We start from the raw sequence: 17,347 nt of genomic DNA, 5'->3' as shown, positions 1-17,347 counted from the left end.
CCATCGATGGAAAAATGTTCGTCAAAACATCTCCAGAAGGAAGACCTATTCAAATTTATTCCGAACATGACTTAAATAACCTCTAGACCTCATGATTGTACACGGTAGGACTTGACATGCACTTCTCTTATTTCGTTCGGTGACTATACATGCATTAATGAGGGAGGGTTTCATTTGGACAAGGGCGAAGGACAAACAACCTCTTAAAGGTTTTTTCTTTATTTTTTTTGTGTGTGTACGCGAGTGTGTGTGTGTGTGTGCAGTTGCTCTGCGTTGTTGATTTTTTTTTTATTAATTATAGTTTAGTTCATTTGATTTTATGCGACTTAACTGCTATATTTTTGTACTTTAGATATTAGTATTAAGCATTCTTTTTTTTTTTCGGCAATGCAATCTAAAACCAAATTTAAAATTATTTCATTAAATGTTCTAAAGAGGTTTAAGAGACCAGACAAAAAGAAGAAGTATATTTGCATACTTGAAAGACCAAAAGGCAAATTTTTATTTTCTTCAAGAAACGTATTCAGACGCAAATGATGAACCATTGTGGCAAAGTGAATGGGGAGGCAAGATTATTTTTTCTTATGGGACGCACCACAGCAAAGGTGTTTGCATCTTATTTGATCCAGCTATTCAATTAAATGAACAAAATAATTTCAGTAACAAAACAGGAAGAATTATTTTGATTACTGTGCATTTAAACGGCGTGAAAATCTCGCTATGCAATATCTATATGCACCTAACAACCAATCTGAACAATTAGAGTTCCTACAGGAATTAAACAATTGCATCATAGACAAGTCCGAAATGACAAATATTATCATTGGAGGTGACTGGAATTGTACGCTAACAAAAAAAGATAAAAAGGGCGGAGTTCTTTGGAAACCTACACCATTTAGAAATTTACTTCTGACTACCATGGAAACGTTTGATCTAGTCGACATTTACAGAACTCGATACCCGAATTCACAACATTTTTCGTACGAATCGAAATCTTTACAAGTTAGGTCAAGAATCGATTTTTTCCTAGTGGCTAAATTCTTGGTAAAGTTTGTTAACAGTGTTGGAATTACCACTTCGATCGCTCCGGATCACAAAACGCTCTTTCTCTGTCTAGCATTGCCTGTGACGACCCCAAGGGGTCCCGGATTTTGGAAATTCAACAATACTTTGCTTGATGATGAAAATTACACAGCACGTATTCGTAATGTCGTTTTTCAGGTACGCGAGAAATATTCCTTTGTGCAGGACAAGCAGCTATTCTGGGAATTAATGAAAATGGAAATAAGAGAGCAATCTATTCTCTTTGCAAAACAGAAGTCAAGAGATCTCTCCCAGAGGGAAAAAGAAATTTCAAAGCGACTTGATTACCTCGATAATAACATTTGTAATGATACTAACCTGCTTAATGTGAGTAATACTTTAAATGAATTTGAAGCTTTAAAAACAGAGCTTCATTCAATTTACGATCGGAAGGGAAAGGCGGCAATGTTTAGATCCAAATGTAGGTGGATAGAAAAAGGAGAAAAACCCACTAAATATTTCTTCAATCTGGAAAAAAAAAGAAATTACAATAGGAAAACCATCAACGAAATCAGAACAGAAGATAATGTAGAAATAAGAGAAGAAAAGGAAATCTTGAAAGCTATCCAGGCCTTTTATGAGGATCTATACTCCTCAAAAATAATCTCATCGCAGGAACAATTTCATCTTTTCACCGAAAATGTAAGCTTCCCAAAACTCTCGGACGAAGATCGAGACGAATTAGAAGGTCCTCTTACACTCGACGAATGCAAAACAGTTCTAGAATCGTTTCAGGAAAATAAATCTCCAGGCGAGGATGGCTTCACCATAGAATTTTATAATCATTTCTTTGACTTAATAGGAGGACACGTTTTGGAGAGCTTAAACGTAGCTTTTGAAGTTGGGGAGCTGTCTATTTCACAACGCCGTGGTGTAATAACTTTAATTCCCAAGGATGACTCCGATCTAGTTGATCTTCAGAATTGGAGGCCAATAACTCTGTTAAACACAGATTATAAAATTGCATCTAAAGCTCTTGCTAGACGGATTGAGACAATTCTTCCAAAACTAATACATCCAGATCAGACAGGCTTTATGAAGGGGCGATACATTAGTGAAAATTTGAGACTTATTAGTGATGTTATGGAATACACTAAAATGGAAGAATTAACGGGTATCCTAGTATCTGTCGACTTTAAAAAGGCATTTGACACATTGGAATGGTCTTTCATTCGAAGCGTGTTAAATCTCTTCAATTTCGGTAAAAAAAATGTTAAACGATGGACGAGTGTCTTTTACACTAATGTTGAAAATGCAGTTCTAAATAACGGGTTTGCGACAAATTGGTTCAAGCCAACAAGGGGAGTAAGACAAGTCTGCCTCCTATCACCATATCTTTTTATTTTAAGCGCAGAAATTTTATCTAGTAAAATTCGCCAAAATAAGCTTGTTAAAGGAATAAATATTTACGGCAACGAAGTTAAAGTGAACCAATTTGCAGACGACACTAATCTCTTTTGTGCAGATTTAAAATCTGCTGAGGAAGCCCTATGTTTAATTAATGACTTCGGCTCTATTTCCGGTTTAAAACTCAATGTCAAAAAGACCAAAGCACTGTGGTTGGGCAAATGGCGGAACAACAACACAACCCCGTTACAGCTGTCATGGCCACGAGATCCAGTCAAAGTCCTGGGAATATACTTTTCTTATGCTGAAAAAGCCAATGACAACTATAATTTTAACTTAAAAGTTCGAAAACTTCAGACTCATTTAGATATGTGGAGTCCAAGGGGTCTTACCTTATTTGGGAAAGTGTTGATTGTAAAATGTTTAAGATTGTCACAAATTCTATACTCAGCATCTAACATCAGTGTGCCCAAGGATACCACCCAAAACCCTTTTGTCAAAAAGAAACTCTTCAGTTTTCTTTGGAACAAAAAAAGAGATAAAATTAAAAGAGAGAGCTTATATCAAGATTATGAGAAAGGGGGACTTCGCATGCCCGACCTCGATCTAATGATAAAGGCTATGCGTCTGGCATGGATTCCACGTCTGTTGAAACAAGGAAATTTCAACTGGAAATCTGTACCCGACTTTTTCCTGAGAAAGCTAGGTCGACTGAACTTCTTATTACGATGTAATTATGATGTATCTCTGCTGAATTCTAAACTACCAACTTTTTATAAGGACATGCTACTCTTCTTCGACGAGCTTAAAACTCTTTATAAATATGATCTGGGGCAAATGGGCTTATTTAACAACCGAGAAATACTAATAGATGGCAAAACATTTTTTATCAACGAATGGTTCTCAAAAGGGATTTTCTCCATCAGTGACCTGTTAGATGAACAAGGACAGCTGCTCTCATATAAAGCATTTAAAACGAAATACAAATGTAAAACTAACTTTTTAAATTACTATCAAGTTGCCAGTGCAATTCCAAACAGTTTGCTGTCTAGGACAAGGAACAATTACCTACAATCTTTTCCTAAGAATATCTTTTTGGAAAACAACTCAATTTTCGAACTTGATGATTCAACTAAGGTAAATTTTGAAACAGCCAAAGTAAAGGATTTTTACAGGTTTTTGAATACGAAAGTTCATAATTGTTCACATACTGGACCGATGAAATGGGGTAAATCCTTGCCAATTAAGGCAGAACAGTGGGAAAGAAAGAAATTTCTGCATCGAGTTGTTGTTACTAAAAAAGAACTCTGCAATTTTGGTATTAAAGAAGACAGTGAGTGTTTATATTGTGGAGAACCAGATTCGATAGAACACACCTTCTCAAATTGTCATTTTACTAAAGACTTCTTGTCAAAAGTGGTGCAATGGTTTAATAACTGCAATCAGTCTATCTTCATGCCGTCAGTTCAGGAATATTTATTTGGGGTTACTTCCAACCAACTTAATAAGAAGCTAGTGAAAAAACTTAATTTTACCTTGCTATATGCCCGCTATTTTATTTATACGAATAAGTTGCATAATAAGTCTCTCCTTATCACAGATTTTGTAAGTAGAATTTTAAGTAAGTACATGCTAGAAAACTTAGGTTAAAACTTGTATACGGAGTATCCATACTCCTTCTCAGGTCTTTTTTTTTCTATTCTCTTTAATTCTCCATTGTAATCTATTATTACGTAGTTTTACCATTAATTGCATTTTAATATAACTATATGTGTGACTATCAATAAAAAAAAAATCTACAGTAGAACGACCCAACCAATCAGAGTGCGCAAACTCAAACGGTTTCAAAAAAGGTTGATCAGCGAGTGGCAAGTTTGCTCCCGACGGCAGTTTATGCTTGGAAAACATGGCTACACGATTAAACCTTGGTCTTTGGAGAATTTTATGGAAAGGCAAGCAAACAGGAACTCGCTAAGCAAAACCGAAAGGATACAGTAATGAGATGATAATGATAAAAATCATTCTTCAAAGGCGGAGCGAAGACAAGCGAAGTGTCGATAAATGAAAGTGAAGCCGGCGGACAAGAATTTCTTTCAAATTGCAACGCATCTGCAGACTTTCTAAGAATATTCAAGCACTCTGTTTAATTAAATAAGGTTTTTTCAGGAGATTTTGTTGGCAGTAATTTTTCAAATTTTTAAAAGTGATTTCGCTTGGAAAGAGATGTGCATTTTGCTGCTTTGTTTTTCCTCACTCTACGGTCAAACTGTAATATGGTTTATGAATTAACTTACGAGAAAAATCGCGTCAAGTTTACAATGGTTGAATTCTCGTTATATATATAATAAACAAATTACAGCATAGAAAGTGCTTTGTATGGATTTTTTATTCACTCGCTGCAAAACTTTGCAAAACTTCAAAAACATATATAACATGGCTCCGAAACTCTGACCTCGTGAAAACTAGTCAAAACCGCGCGAACCTTCTCTTGACATCTGTCACTCATTTACAATGTAAAACGACATTAAACAAAACGTCACGATAAAGTCACGTAAGTGTCACGCTCTTTTTAACAGGAGCCATCTGTTGTTTTCCTGCGTGCAGCTTGAAATGCCTCTTACTCTTGTAGCAGTTTTGAAGATATGCTTCTGCTTCTGATATGCCTCTGAGGGTTTGGACAATTTTCTTTTAGGCCATTCACTTTCTGGGTACAACAGAAACTTTGGATCGTTCCACCAATGATCACATTCTGCCAGTTTGGAAACTGTAAGTCCACTTGTAGCATGGTCTGCAGAATTAAGCACCAGTGATCTGGGTTGAATGCTCATGAATCTCCCCAATGCAATGGAAAACGAATGGCTTGTAATCTCCAAGAGAATCGAAAAGACAACATTCAGACGGTCATCCCTGAAGGTAATGTGTTCCATCAGGATCCTGAGGGCTGTACAGGCTTGTTTAGTCAATCAACTGCGATTCTTTACTCAGAAAAAAATTCAACTTCTACGGAGAAAGATGACCGTTGAACTGATATGATCCACAGGGGTTTGGCTTTTTTAACGTCTGTTTCATTTAATGTCATTTATTCTTTCTCAGTACTCTTTTGTTTGTGACTGGATTCTTGAAAGGCTTAACAGCCTTGATAATAAGAGCAATATCACAAAGTAATTTTGTTATCGATTATCTAGTCAATCGTCTTCTCAGCATGCTGGCTGTGGTACTCAATAGTGAGCGAACAGTGGTTGGTGGTGATTTGACAACTTTCTTAAGATCAGAGCGGCTTTATCTTCGGACTGGGTCTGTTAATTAAATTGATCATCAACCAAATACCATGGTTTCTTTTTGCTCATCATTTCGGTCCGACTCAAATGGACTAAAATGGTTACACCAATATGAACAACTTTAATCGCCTTCGAAAACATAATAATAACATCTATCGACATACATTTTTTGACCTCGTGCTCACTGTCTACGCGTGCAAGTGTTCCTGAGAAACAGTACAGTACTCATGGCCAGCAGCCGCTCCAAAAAGAATTGCTTGCTGTCATTCATTGTGAAGGGATGACAGCTGGGTTGTGTTCAACTGGGCAGAAATTTCACAACTCTTGAGTGGTGTGGTGTTTTCTGGGATCTCTTGCACTCTGTTCATGACATATGGCTATTGGCTCGGTATTGTTAATGCAACATTAGACTGTCATGAAGTCGACCCAGTAGTAGCGGAGCTCCACGCGCCGAAGGCGCGTAGCGTAGCTCCATTGGTAACATGCGGGTACAAGGGAACAGACAGGGCAAATGGTATCCTATCGAACCGAGAAAGTTTGGTTGTCGCGTACGTACGTACGTCCGTCCGTACGCACGGATTAGGTCTGGGAACGAGCTAGGCTCCGGTGGCAACCCGCGTCTTTTGGCGGGAAAAATCATTACTATCAAGGCCTTTATAGCAAAAAAGTTTTTTAAAAACGATTTCTACTCAGCTAAGCTTTATATAGTAGGAAGTTTTAAACGCGAGGAAAAAAAAAATCATTCTTAGCTCTTGTTGACAATGTTAGAATTACATGAAGGGGAGACTAACTTGAGGAAGTCCGCTGTGTGAAAAGTCAGGAAACAATCTCACAGCATGCCGATTTACCAAGCGTACGCATGAGTTCACTACTAAGCATGAAGACTCCTCGATTGAAAAGCACACGAAGAACTCAGTTTTAAAGACAGTTTATTACAGATACATTATTTCTGGATATATTCCTCGTTTCACCCGCGATGACAACCATAGTTAGTAGAGGAGTAAAGATTGTGGCCGATCGAAATATGGAAAATCTTCCAAGCTTCTTGGTGAGTTTGAAGCAAAGACGGTCAAAGACAACATTCCTTTACGAAAACAAGGTGAGCTATTGATGTTCATTTTTTAACAGATTAGAAAAGTCTTTGGTATTTAGATTAACCAGCATTCAACCTAATACACTGTACATCATTTTTAAACGAAGCTGGGTTCTAGCTCTCAGTCGTGTACCGGTATGTCAAACAAGGACATAGACTTAATGAACTGAAATTCGTTTTGTCTTAAACACGAGTTGTATTCAAAGCATACCTTACTTCTGGTTTTTTCTATCCGCGTTAATTTGTTTATTCTGTAGTTAAATCACCGAAGTAGGAAGAACACACTACTTTAAAACGTTGGAAAGAGTACAGAACAAGTAGAGAACAAAATTGACATGAAAATTTGTAAGAATGTGGTCGAGTCAGATGCAATACAGTATGGGGCCCAGTTCTCGGCCACTATAGACGTAAACTAGTATTTCTTTTCTCAGAATAACCAAAGAAACTTGAAATTTCTCCCAGAGCTTTCTACATTATTCAGCTTTTTGGTGTAAAGCTATCGACCGGTTAATAATTAATTATCCCGAACAATAATAAAAATAAAATCTCCTTTTGTGGGCCCAGTTCTCGGCCACCAAAAAGCTTATGCGTAATTTCCGTATAAAAAGGCTCAATTAATTTTCACAGTCATAAAATCACTCTGTAAACTTATTTATGTTATATCGATCGCAAAATATTTTTATGAGGCTTTTTGCAGGTTCTTGCAAAACCGCAGAATTGTGTTGTGTGACCAATGCATTTAGATGGTTTACTTTGCAGTGGAAGGGTCTTGAAAGAGTTAGGTGTTGTAGAAATAATAAACAAGACAAGAGTTAGCTCAAAACTTAGAGATTTAATTGAACTTTATTTTTAAAACATTTCTTTCTTTTATTCTGGCTGCAGTAGATGAAATTATATTAAAAACCAAGCGCTAAGCTGTGATAGCGAGCAGGGTGGCCGAGAACTGGCAAATACGCAAAAGTCGCACGGAAAAATTCCAAAGTAAATTAAGACCAACAAAATACAAAGAATCAACGAAAAGTTAACTTAAGCAGAAAGCTGAATTATTTTACGTTTCACATGCAAAAAAATTTGCTCTTTTGGTTGGGGCTTTCGGATAAAATACGAATTTAACTGCATCCAAAAATTTCAAGGAGCCGTAAACAAACAAGATTTCGGGAAAACAAATTAACCTACCTCCGCGTAAACTCGACGTGTGAGCTTTCTATAGCGTGTTGAAGGATCAAACTAACGATACTTAGAGCACAAGAATCAGTCTATCGCAAATGTAAATCTATCGCTGGATGTAAATAACTTTTTGTTTTAATTCAACTGAGGCGTGAAAAAACGCGTTGAACAAAAATTAAAGTGGCTGAGAACTGGACCCGGCCGAGAACTGGGCCCCATACTGTAAAGGGGACATTGCTAGCTGAGAGTCTTAGCGAAATATAGTTTCTCCATGACCTCTGTTATTTTTCACTGAGAACTTTGCGTAGTCTTCCTTATTTTAGTTTTTATATTTTTATCATATGAATATTATGAGTGAAAACGTTTTGTGAAAGTTTTGTATTTCTTATCTGATTTTACAGCCTTTCTCAGAATAAATAAATTAGTTTTTTCATATTTTTATAACTTACCATATTTAATCGATTAAACGCCTCCCTCGAATGAGCGCTACATATTAGAACAGAAATATTAATAAACGTCGCCCTCAAATAAACGCTGCATCATGATGATGCAGCATTCATTCGAATAACAGACTCGGAAAGCAAATGCAGTAATAATCAAGCTTGAGCAGGCCAAAAAAAATATTTTTCTTGATTGTAACAAGGTTTTAAGGTATTGAAATTAACTTTTCAGGCATGCACTAAAACATGTTTCTGTTTTTTTTTTTTTTTTTAAATTTAAATGTTCAGTTACCATACTATTGTTTACAAGAAATAAATTGAATTTTAAATGAACGCCGCCCTCGTATAAACGCTTTCCTCTAATAAATGCCGCACTCGAATCACGAAAAATTAAATAAACGCAGTGGCGTTTAATCGAATAAATATGGTACATAAAAGAATATAGCACAGATTCTAAAATGTTATGCGAAAGATCATGAAATTTTCTTAAGTTATAACAACCAAGCTGATCCTGAAGTTATAATGTAGGATAAGGGCTTGGAAAAAAATAAATTCCAGATTGCCCTGTGGTCAACAAGCAGCTCTCAAATTTTGCTTGCCTAGGACTGTGCATGATTATGTTTCTTAGTAAACTTGTGACTGTATAATTTACATGTAGACGACTTGCCTGGGCCTTTTAACCTAAATTACGCAAACAGGCACGAAAAATTAATTGCTTGACAGAAAAATCTACTTGCCCCAGATAATCAGAGGGTACTTTTTTAGCCCTGTGGCTATGAGCATTGCTTTCTGGAAGGTTGCACATGACTCGTACAATTCTTTAAGCCTTTCAAAGTTTTCCAACTTAAAGCAGTGACTAAATCAAATATTTTTGCCAATTTTTTTTCTACAAGAGAAGTAGGATTAGTTTTTGATCGCCGAAGGCGCGTAGCGTAGCTCCATTGGTAACATGCGGGTACAAGGGAACAGACAGGGCAAATGGTATCCTATCGAACCGAGAAATTTTGGTTGTCGCGTACGTACGTACGTCCGTCCGTACGCACGGATTAGGCCTGGGAACGAGCTAGGCTCCGGTGGCAACCCGCGTCTTTTGGCGGGAAAAATCATTACTATCAAGGCCTTTATAGCAAAAAAGTTTTTTAAAAACGATTTCTACTCAGCTAAGCTTTATATAGTAGGAAGTTTTAAACGCGAGGAAAAAAAAATCATTCTTAGCTCTTGTTGACAATGTTAGAATTACATGAAGGGGAGACTAACTTGAGGAAGTCCGCTGTGTGAAAAGTCAGGAAACAATCTCACAGCATGCCGATTTACCAAGCGTACGCATGAGTTCACTACTAAGCATGAAGACTCCTCGATTGAAAAGCACACGAAGAACTCAGTTTTAAAGACAGTTTATTACAGATACATTATTTCTGGATATATTCCTCGTTTCACCCGCGATGACAACCATAGTTAGTAGAGGAGTAAAGATTGTGGCCGATCGAAATATGGAAAATCTTCCAAGCTTCTTGGTGAGTTTGAAGCAAAGACGGTCAAAGACAACATTCCTTTACGAAAACAAGGTGAGCTATTGATGTTCATTTTTTAACAGATTAGAAAAGTCTTTGGTATTTAGATTAACCAGCATTCAACCTAATACACTGTACATCATTTTTAAACGAAGCTGGGTTCTAGCTCTCAGTCGTGTACCGGTATGTCAAACAAGGACATAGACTTAATGAACTGAAATTCGTTTTGTCTTAAACACGAGTTGTATTCAAAGCATACCTTACTTCTGGTTTTTTCTATCCGCGTTAATTTGTTTATTCTGTAGTTAAATCACCGAAGTAGGAAGAACACACTACTTTAAAACGTTGGAAAGAGTACAGAACAAGTAGAGAACAAAATTGACATGAAAATTTGTAAGAATGTGGTCGAGTCAGATGCAATACAGTATGGGGCCCAGTTCTCGGCCACTATAGACGTAAACTAGTATTTCTTTTCTCAGAATAACCAAAGAAACTTGAAATTTCTCCCAGAGCTTTCTACATTATTCAGCTTTTTGGTGTAAAGCTATCGACCGGTTAATAATTAATTATCCCGAACAATAATAAAAATAAAATCTCCTTTTGTGGGCCCAGTTCTCGGCCACCAAAAAGCTTATGCGTAATTTCCGTATAAAAAGGCTCAATTAATTTTCACAGTCATAAAATCACTCTGTAAACTTATTTATGTTATATCGATCGCAAAATATTTTTATGAGGCTTTTTGCAGGTTCTTGCAAAACCGCAGAATTGTGTTGTGTGACCAATGCATTTAGATGGTTTACTTTGCAGTGGAAGGGTCTTGAAAGAGTTAGGTGTTGTAGAAATAATAAACAAGACAAGAGTTAGCTCAAAACTTAGAGATTTAATTGAACTTTATTTTTAAAACATTTCTTTCTTTTATTCTGGCTGCAGTAGATGAAATTATATTAAAAACCAAGCGCTAAGCTGTGATAGCGAGCAGGGTGGCCGAGAACTGGCAAATACGCAAAAGTCGCACGGAAAAATTCCAAAGTAAATTAAGACCAACAAAATACAAAGAATCAACGAAAAGTTAACTTAAGCAGAAAGCTGAATTATTTTACGTTTCACATGCAAAAAAATTTGCTCTTTTGGTTGGGGCTTTCGGATAAAATACGAATTTAACTGCATCCAAAAATTTCAAGGAGCCGTAAACAAACAAGATTTCGGGAAAACAAATTAACCTACCTCCGCGTAAACTCGACGTGTGAGCTTTCTATAGCGTGTTGAAGGATCAAACTAACGATACTTAGAGCACAAGAATCAGTCTATCGCAAATGTAAATCTATCGCTGGATGTAAATAACTTTTTGTTTTAATTCAACTGAGGCGTGAAAAAACGCGTTGAACAAAAATTAAAGTGGCTGAGAACTGGACCCGGCCGAGAACTGGGCCCCATACTGTAAAGGGGACATTGCTAGCTGAGAGTCTTAGCGAAATATAGTTTCTCCATGACCTCTGTTATTTTTCACTGAGAACTTTGCGTAGTCTTCCTTATTTTAGTTTTTATATTTTTATCATATGAATATTATGAGTGAAAACGTTTTGTGAAAGTTTTGTATTTCTTATCTGATTTTACAGCCTTTCTCAGAATAAATAAATTAGTTTTTTCATATTTTTATAACTTACCATATTTAATCGATTAAACGCCTCCCTCGAATGAGCGCTACATATTAGAACAGAAATATTAATAAACGTCGCCCTCAAATAAACGCTGCATCATGATGATGCAGCATTCATTCGAATAACAGACTCGGAAAGCAAATGCAGTAATAATCAAGCTTGAGCAGGCCAAAAAAAATATTTTTCTTGATTGTAACAAGGTTTTAAGGTATTGAAATTAACTTTTCAGGCATGCACTAAAACATGTTTCTGTTTTTTTTTTTTTTTTTAAATTTAAATGTTCAGTTACCATACTATTGTTTACAAGAAATAAATTGAATTTTAAATGAACGCCGCCCTCGTATAAACGCTTTCCTCTAATAAATGCCGCACTCGAATCACGAAAAATTAAATAAACGCAGTGGCGTTTAATCGAATAAATATGGTACATAAAAGAATATAGCACAGATTCTAAAATGTTATGCGAAAGATCATGAAATTTTCTTAAGTTATAACAACCAAGCTGATCCTGAAGTTATAATGTAGGATAAGGGCTTGGAAAAAAATAAATTCCAGATTGCCCTGTGGTCAACAAGCAGCTCTCAAATTTTGCTTGCCTAGGACTGTGCATGATTATGTTTCTTAGTAAACTTGTGACTGTATAATTTACATGTAGACGACTTGCCTGGGCCTTTTAACCTAAATTACGCAAACAGGCACGAAAAATTAATTGCTTGACAGAAAAATCTACTTGCCCCAGATAATCAGAGGGTACTTTTTTAGCCCTGTGGCTATGAGCATTGCTTTCTGGAAGGTTGCACATGACTCGTACAATTCTTTAAGCCTTTCAAAGTTTTCCAACTTAAAGCAGTGACTAAATCAAATATTTTTGCCAATTTTTTTTCTACAAGAGAAGTAGGATTAGTTTTTGATCGTGAAAAAAATAAGTTCAAAATGGGCCTGTCTGCGATGACTCGAGGATTATATAATTAAAAGTAAATAATACATACATGTATTATTTATTTACATGTACAACAAGTTTTTTGAGGTCAATTTCAGTGAGAAGTATTTATGGAGGGTGTAAGATGCAGTTTGAAGTTATCATTTATTTTGGTAAATCTGTTGTCTTTCTAAAACTTGCTGTTAGGATTTCCATACTTTTTGCCAGGATGCAAGTTAAGAATTTTACAGGTTTTTGATATGTATAAATTTTGTTTTCAGTGCAGGGAAAACAGTCAAGGGGTGCAGTTAGTGAAATTGGTGATGCAGGTAATCATTACATAAGTGTCAGCTTATACCTTTCTTTAGCTAGATATTAAAGAAGCTCCATGACACACCCGGGGGGGGGGGCACTCCCATATATGAGCTATATAGGTATGTGCCGCTGTGAAGGGTATGGTTTTCAAGCAGTTTAGTCTGGGATAGGGTATAGAAATCAGAGAGTTTTGGTCTAGAAAAGGGTAGCATTTGCCGGAAAACTGGTCTGTGTTATGACGAATTTAGTCCAGAATAGGAATAGAAACTCAGGAGAGAAAGAGACTTTCCTAAACATAAATAAAATCATCGCAGCATCATTGTTGACAGATGGTTTTCCATTAAAACACTGATAGTGATACAGTTCTAGAAAATGCGAGTCTGGGATAGGGTAGGGAATTACGGTGTCTAGTCTAGTATAGGGTTGCAAAAATCAGCTGAACATGGTCTGGTATAGGGCAAGGGCTTCAAATACCCAGCGGCACACCCCCACCCAAAAATATACAGGGTGCCTCCCCCGGGATGACACATTAGTGCATGAAACTTGTTTTTCAAGTGTAAAACTTTTGGGTGTGAAAAATGGTATGCGTTTTAACCCCTTGGTAAGTTTACATTGTATATTTCCCTAAAATCCTCGTTCAATTGAGGAATTTAATATACACAATTTATATGTAACAGCACATGTACATAAAATGTTTTTATTGTTCAAGTAAAATGTTTTCGTTGTTCATACAATGCACCCCTCCCCCACCGTGGAGGAGGGGTATGAGGGCAAAGAACCAACAAGATCTGCTACCTGACCCGACAAAATACCGGAATACTTGTAATGATTTTGTGGGAGAAGTGCAAATTGACCTGTTGTGTTTGAATTCCTTTTGTTAATACCTTAATTAAACCTTAATAGCTAATAAGCTCAAGCCCTAACTTAACATAAATTGTCTTGTTGTGGTACCAGGCAAATGTAGAAATAGAACTTAAACTCAGCTGAAATTTTACGTGAACACAAAGACTTAGTAAAATTTTAGAGCTGTTTAGGCCAGAAAAGCCAGCTGGGCTTGTTGATGAACCGGCTAAGTGTTTTCTTAGCTACATCCCTGATAAAAGTTTTAGGGAGAATATGTAAGCTTTCCTGGACTTAATCACAGTACTTTCAACAGCACCTGTCAGAGATAAATAATTATAAGAGTCTCAAAAGACACATCATTTTGTAGGGAACTCTTGAATTAAGCCGGTGTTTCACACCCCAAAACATTCATCAAAGCCTCGCCATGTGCCGGGTCTTTTTGATAGCACTATTAGTGTCTTCAGTAGGTAAAAAAAGGTTTTGCTGACACACTCACTCTGAAAGGACTTTTTGGTTCTAAACATACATGTATCCCCCAACACATTCCCTGGCCCATGCAAAAATTGGAAAAATAACTCTCTTTTTTATGTATCTGTATAATGTTCTGAATAAATTCAATTAAAATTATAAATATTCATTTGATGTCAATGATCATCAACAAAATGGTATCTGTTATTTTCCCTTTTTCAGGGTTAACACGAGTAGCAGAATTTCCACAGAGAGTTGCAGACACAGAGAGAGAAAGATAAATGAACAATCAGAATATATTATTTCTTCATTGCATGTACAACTAATACTTATGTACTCTGTGTGAAATACAATTTATGTGGTCAGGTGTAATTTTAAAGTTAATGAAATAGAGCCAGATAAGGCTCATCCATGTACATATTTCTTAAGGGATCTCTGACAACACAATATAACAATCATCCGGCTACCCAAACATTTGTGGGAGGTTTAGTGACCTAATGGTTATTGTGCTGGACTCCGGATCGAGCGGTCCGGGTTCGAGACCTGGCCCGGGCACTACGTTGCGTTCTTAGGCAAGACACTTTACTCTCATAGTTCTTCTCTTCACCCAGGTGTATAAATGGGTACCGGCTTATTTACTGGTGGGGGAGGGGGGGGGGTGGGGGGGTTAACCCTGCGATGGACTAGCATCCCATCCAGGGGGAGTAGAAATACTCCTAGCCGCTTAATAATGCTGCAGAAACCTGGTTACGCTCCAGCCTGATGAGCCACTTGGCTCAACAGCAGGCGTTACCTACCCAAACATTTAATTCCCAGTGCCCACACTGTGAAGAACAGTAATCATGATAATGAGATACACAGTTCATCAATCTCTAAATTAATCTCACATGTTGCAATACAATAATAACTGATAAAATATATGTTGTTCATAGGCAAATTTTTACTTCACCAAAACCGAACTCAGTCATTAAATAATAAAACATTAAACACAGCTGTTTTGTTTTGTGGGTGTGTCTCACAGATTAGTTATTTGTTGTTATTTATAGTATCGGGAAATAATACTGTCACTGTTCCAATAGGGCCCCCGTTTGAGGGGGGGTGGGACAAGCTACATGCAAAACTTTCCAGTTGTATGCTATGTACAGCTATAACATACCAGTTATGGTGGGTGTATGGATATTTTCTAGAGCAACGCTTTCTTTGTTCTAGTTTCTCTTTGAGAGTTTATATATCTTTGGGAGGTGATGCACAAACTGCTAGATGATCATCCTCTTTTGATTGATCAACTATTTTTACTTTTATTTGGTGCTGTTGTTCATGGTGAAAAACAATACATAATATATATAAAGAAAATAACACGAATAAAAAATCATTCTAAAAAAAATGTAAAGGGCATATAACCGGGGAGCTCCGCTTTTAGGCGTGCCTAAATTTATATATTACATGTTTTGCAACTTTTAGGGTAAGGCAATTTGTACAGCTTTAGCCAGACGAACAAGAATTGTGGTCCCAACTAACTCAAGCCTGGAGATACTTTGTTTTTTCAACAGTGCAACCATGGTCTTTGAAGCGAGCAACTTGACGTCAACATGTCCATAAATTGAGCGAAAATAAATGGTTGCTGCGAATCGGCGAGGTTGTGCAAACTTCAGCTGACTAAACTTGTTGTCAATATAGCATCTTGGTATGCGAACACTGCTCAATGTTTGAGGCTCTGTAATGAGTGAATTTCATTTGTTCAAGTGTTCGTCCTTTAACTTCTCATCCCAGTACTTGGAATAAGTTGTAAATGGGCTCAACAGTCCAAGAGGATCACATTTTGTACCTGAAATCATAAACAATGATCGCTTTTTGGTCAGAAGCAAATTCTCTTGATTGGAATGATCTGACAGATTTAACTTGGGCTGTTCGGTTGCAGTGTTCCAAATTGAGCCCAATACCTTGACAATGTTTTTGTCAGCGGGCGGACCTGTTGTGGCCATTGCATAAGGCTTGTCTTCTTCGGTGATGCCTTCATGCGTTTGTTAACAGATAGTGGCATAATGCTGTCATTTGATCGATTAATCGCCTTCAGTACAATTCTTGAAAAAGTGTTCCATTTTCGTTGATTGAACCCTCCTCTCTTCATAATCGATTTGGACTTCGAATACAAATTCACCGCTTCAGATTTGGTCTCTTTTTTCATTAATGAGATCATCTCCGTAGAGAGATTTCTTTAATCGCCCAGTCAATTCTGCTTTTAAAAACAATTTCTCTAGATCTGATATTATTATCTGTGCATCTAAATGGTCGAATAGTTGATCACAAAATAGCTGGTGTCGGTCTGAGTCCAGGGACGAGTCTTGTGAACCTCAAAGTTCAGATCCCCTAGACCATTAAACCATAAGTATCTCAACATATCCTTGTCTGCTTCCTTGATTCTAACCATAAGAAAAGACTTCTCAGTAATTATTTTTTTGTATTTTATTTTATTTGTTTGAAATTACAATGACAATAACACATACAAGAACCTAATTACAATACTACAGACACAAACGAATTACAATATTAAACAAGCCTTGCACAACGTGACTAAACTAGGACTAAGCTTAGAGTAGTTTACAAGTATCCAAAATTCTATAATGTTCATGCTATAATTTGGATTGCATGTTAACCTTGCACCTGGCTTGATACACCGTCACTAGACGACATACGATTCTCTGGTCCCACGCATGCAAAATATTTCTTTTTTGAAGCTAGTTACAGCACTTTTAACTTCATTAAGGCTGGCAAATGTAGGTGGATTATTCTTGCGGATAGGGTCAAGAAAGTTTTCTTCCTCTCCTTCTTCCTGTTCCAGTTCTTCTTCTCTGTCTGAAGATAGCAGCCTCCTTTTCACGAATCTTTTAAGCTGGTTCTGTCACAAAGAACTAGCTTGGAAGAGACTGGTCAATATCTGGAGCCTCAATATCTTTTGTGGCTACATTCTGTAGTGTCCCATTCGTCTGTGATGGAAACAACCCCAAATACTTGTAGCGTTGAATGAAGAGCATTCTCAACTTCATTATCTTCCTTTGTCTCTCCTTGGAACTTTCTTTGTGCATCATGCGGTCGTCGTGATGTATGCCAAACATGGCCGAGGTTTGCGCAGCAATTTGGGAACGTGGGTTGTAAGATACATGTAGAGCCCATCTGGTAAGCGCTGAGGGTGTCTTTGTGATCCCATCGATGCCATCACCCTTTTAC

At 37.0% G+C, this 17,347-nt stretch overlaps 2 protein-coding genes and 1 long non-coding RNA gene across 4 annotated transcripts in view; all 3 read left to right on the top strand.

Moving 5' to 3' along the window:
* LOC144662858 (tyrosine-protein kinase receptor Tie-1-like) overlaps positions 1–6,218 on the top strand; it is a 67,873-nt gene extending 61,655 nt beyond the window's left edge. Inside the window, exon 5 of the mRNA XM_078523812.1 lies at positions 6,142–6,218. The gene's annotated coding sequence lies outside the window, so the exon portion shown is untranslated. The remainder of the gene's footprint in view (positions 1–6,141) is intronic.
* The window catches only part of LOC144662795 (uncharacterized), a 152,900-nt gene that overhangs the window by 100,049 nt on the left and 35,504 nt on the right, over positions 1–17,347 (top strand). The window lies entirely within an intron of this gene.
* LOC144662861 (uncharacterized) lies at positions 9,346–15,537 on the top strand. Of its 2 annotated transcripts, none has more exons than XR_013572532.1 (3): positions 9,346–9,973; positions 12,778–12,825; positions 14,345–15,537. It is a non-coding gene; the product is annotated as an uncharacterized LOC144662861 (long non-coding RNA). The 2 variants fall into 2 exon arrangements; XR_013572533.1 differs by lacking the exon at positions 9,346–9,973 and adding an exon at positions 10,311–10,713 and having other exon boundaries at positions 11,619–12,825.

The sequence above is a fragment of the Oculina patagonica genome, chromosome 8, assembly GCF_052425735.1.
Source record: "Oculina patagonica isolate OP01 chromosome 8, crgOcupat, whole genome shotgun sequence".
Classification (NCBI taxonomy): Eukaryota; Metazoa; Cnidaria; class Anthozoa; order Scleractinia; family Oculinidae; genus Oculina; species Oculina patagonica.
The sequence above is the reverse complement of the archived record's forward strand: the minus strand, read 5'-3'. Positions and strand labels throughout refer to the sequence as shown.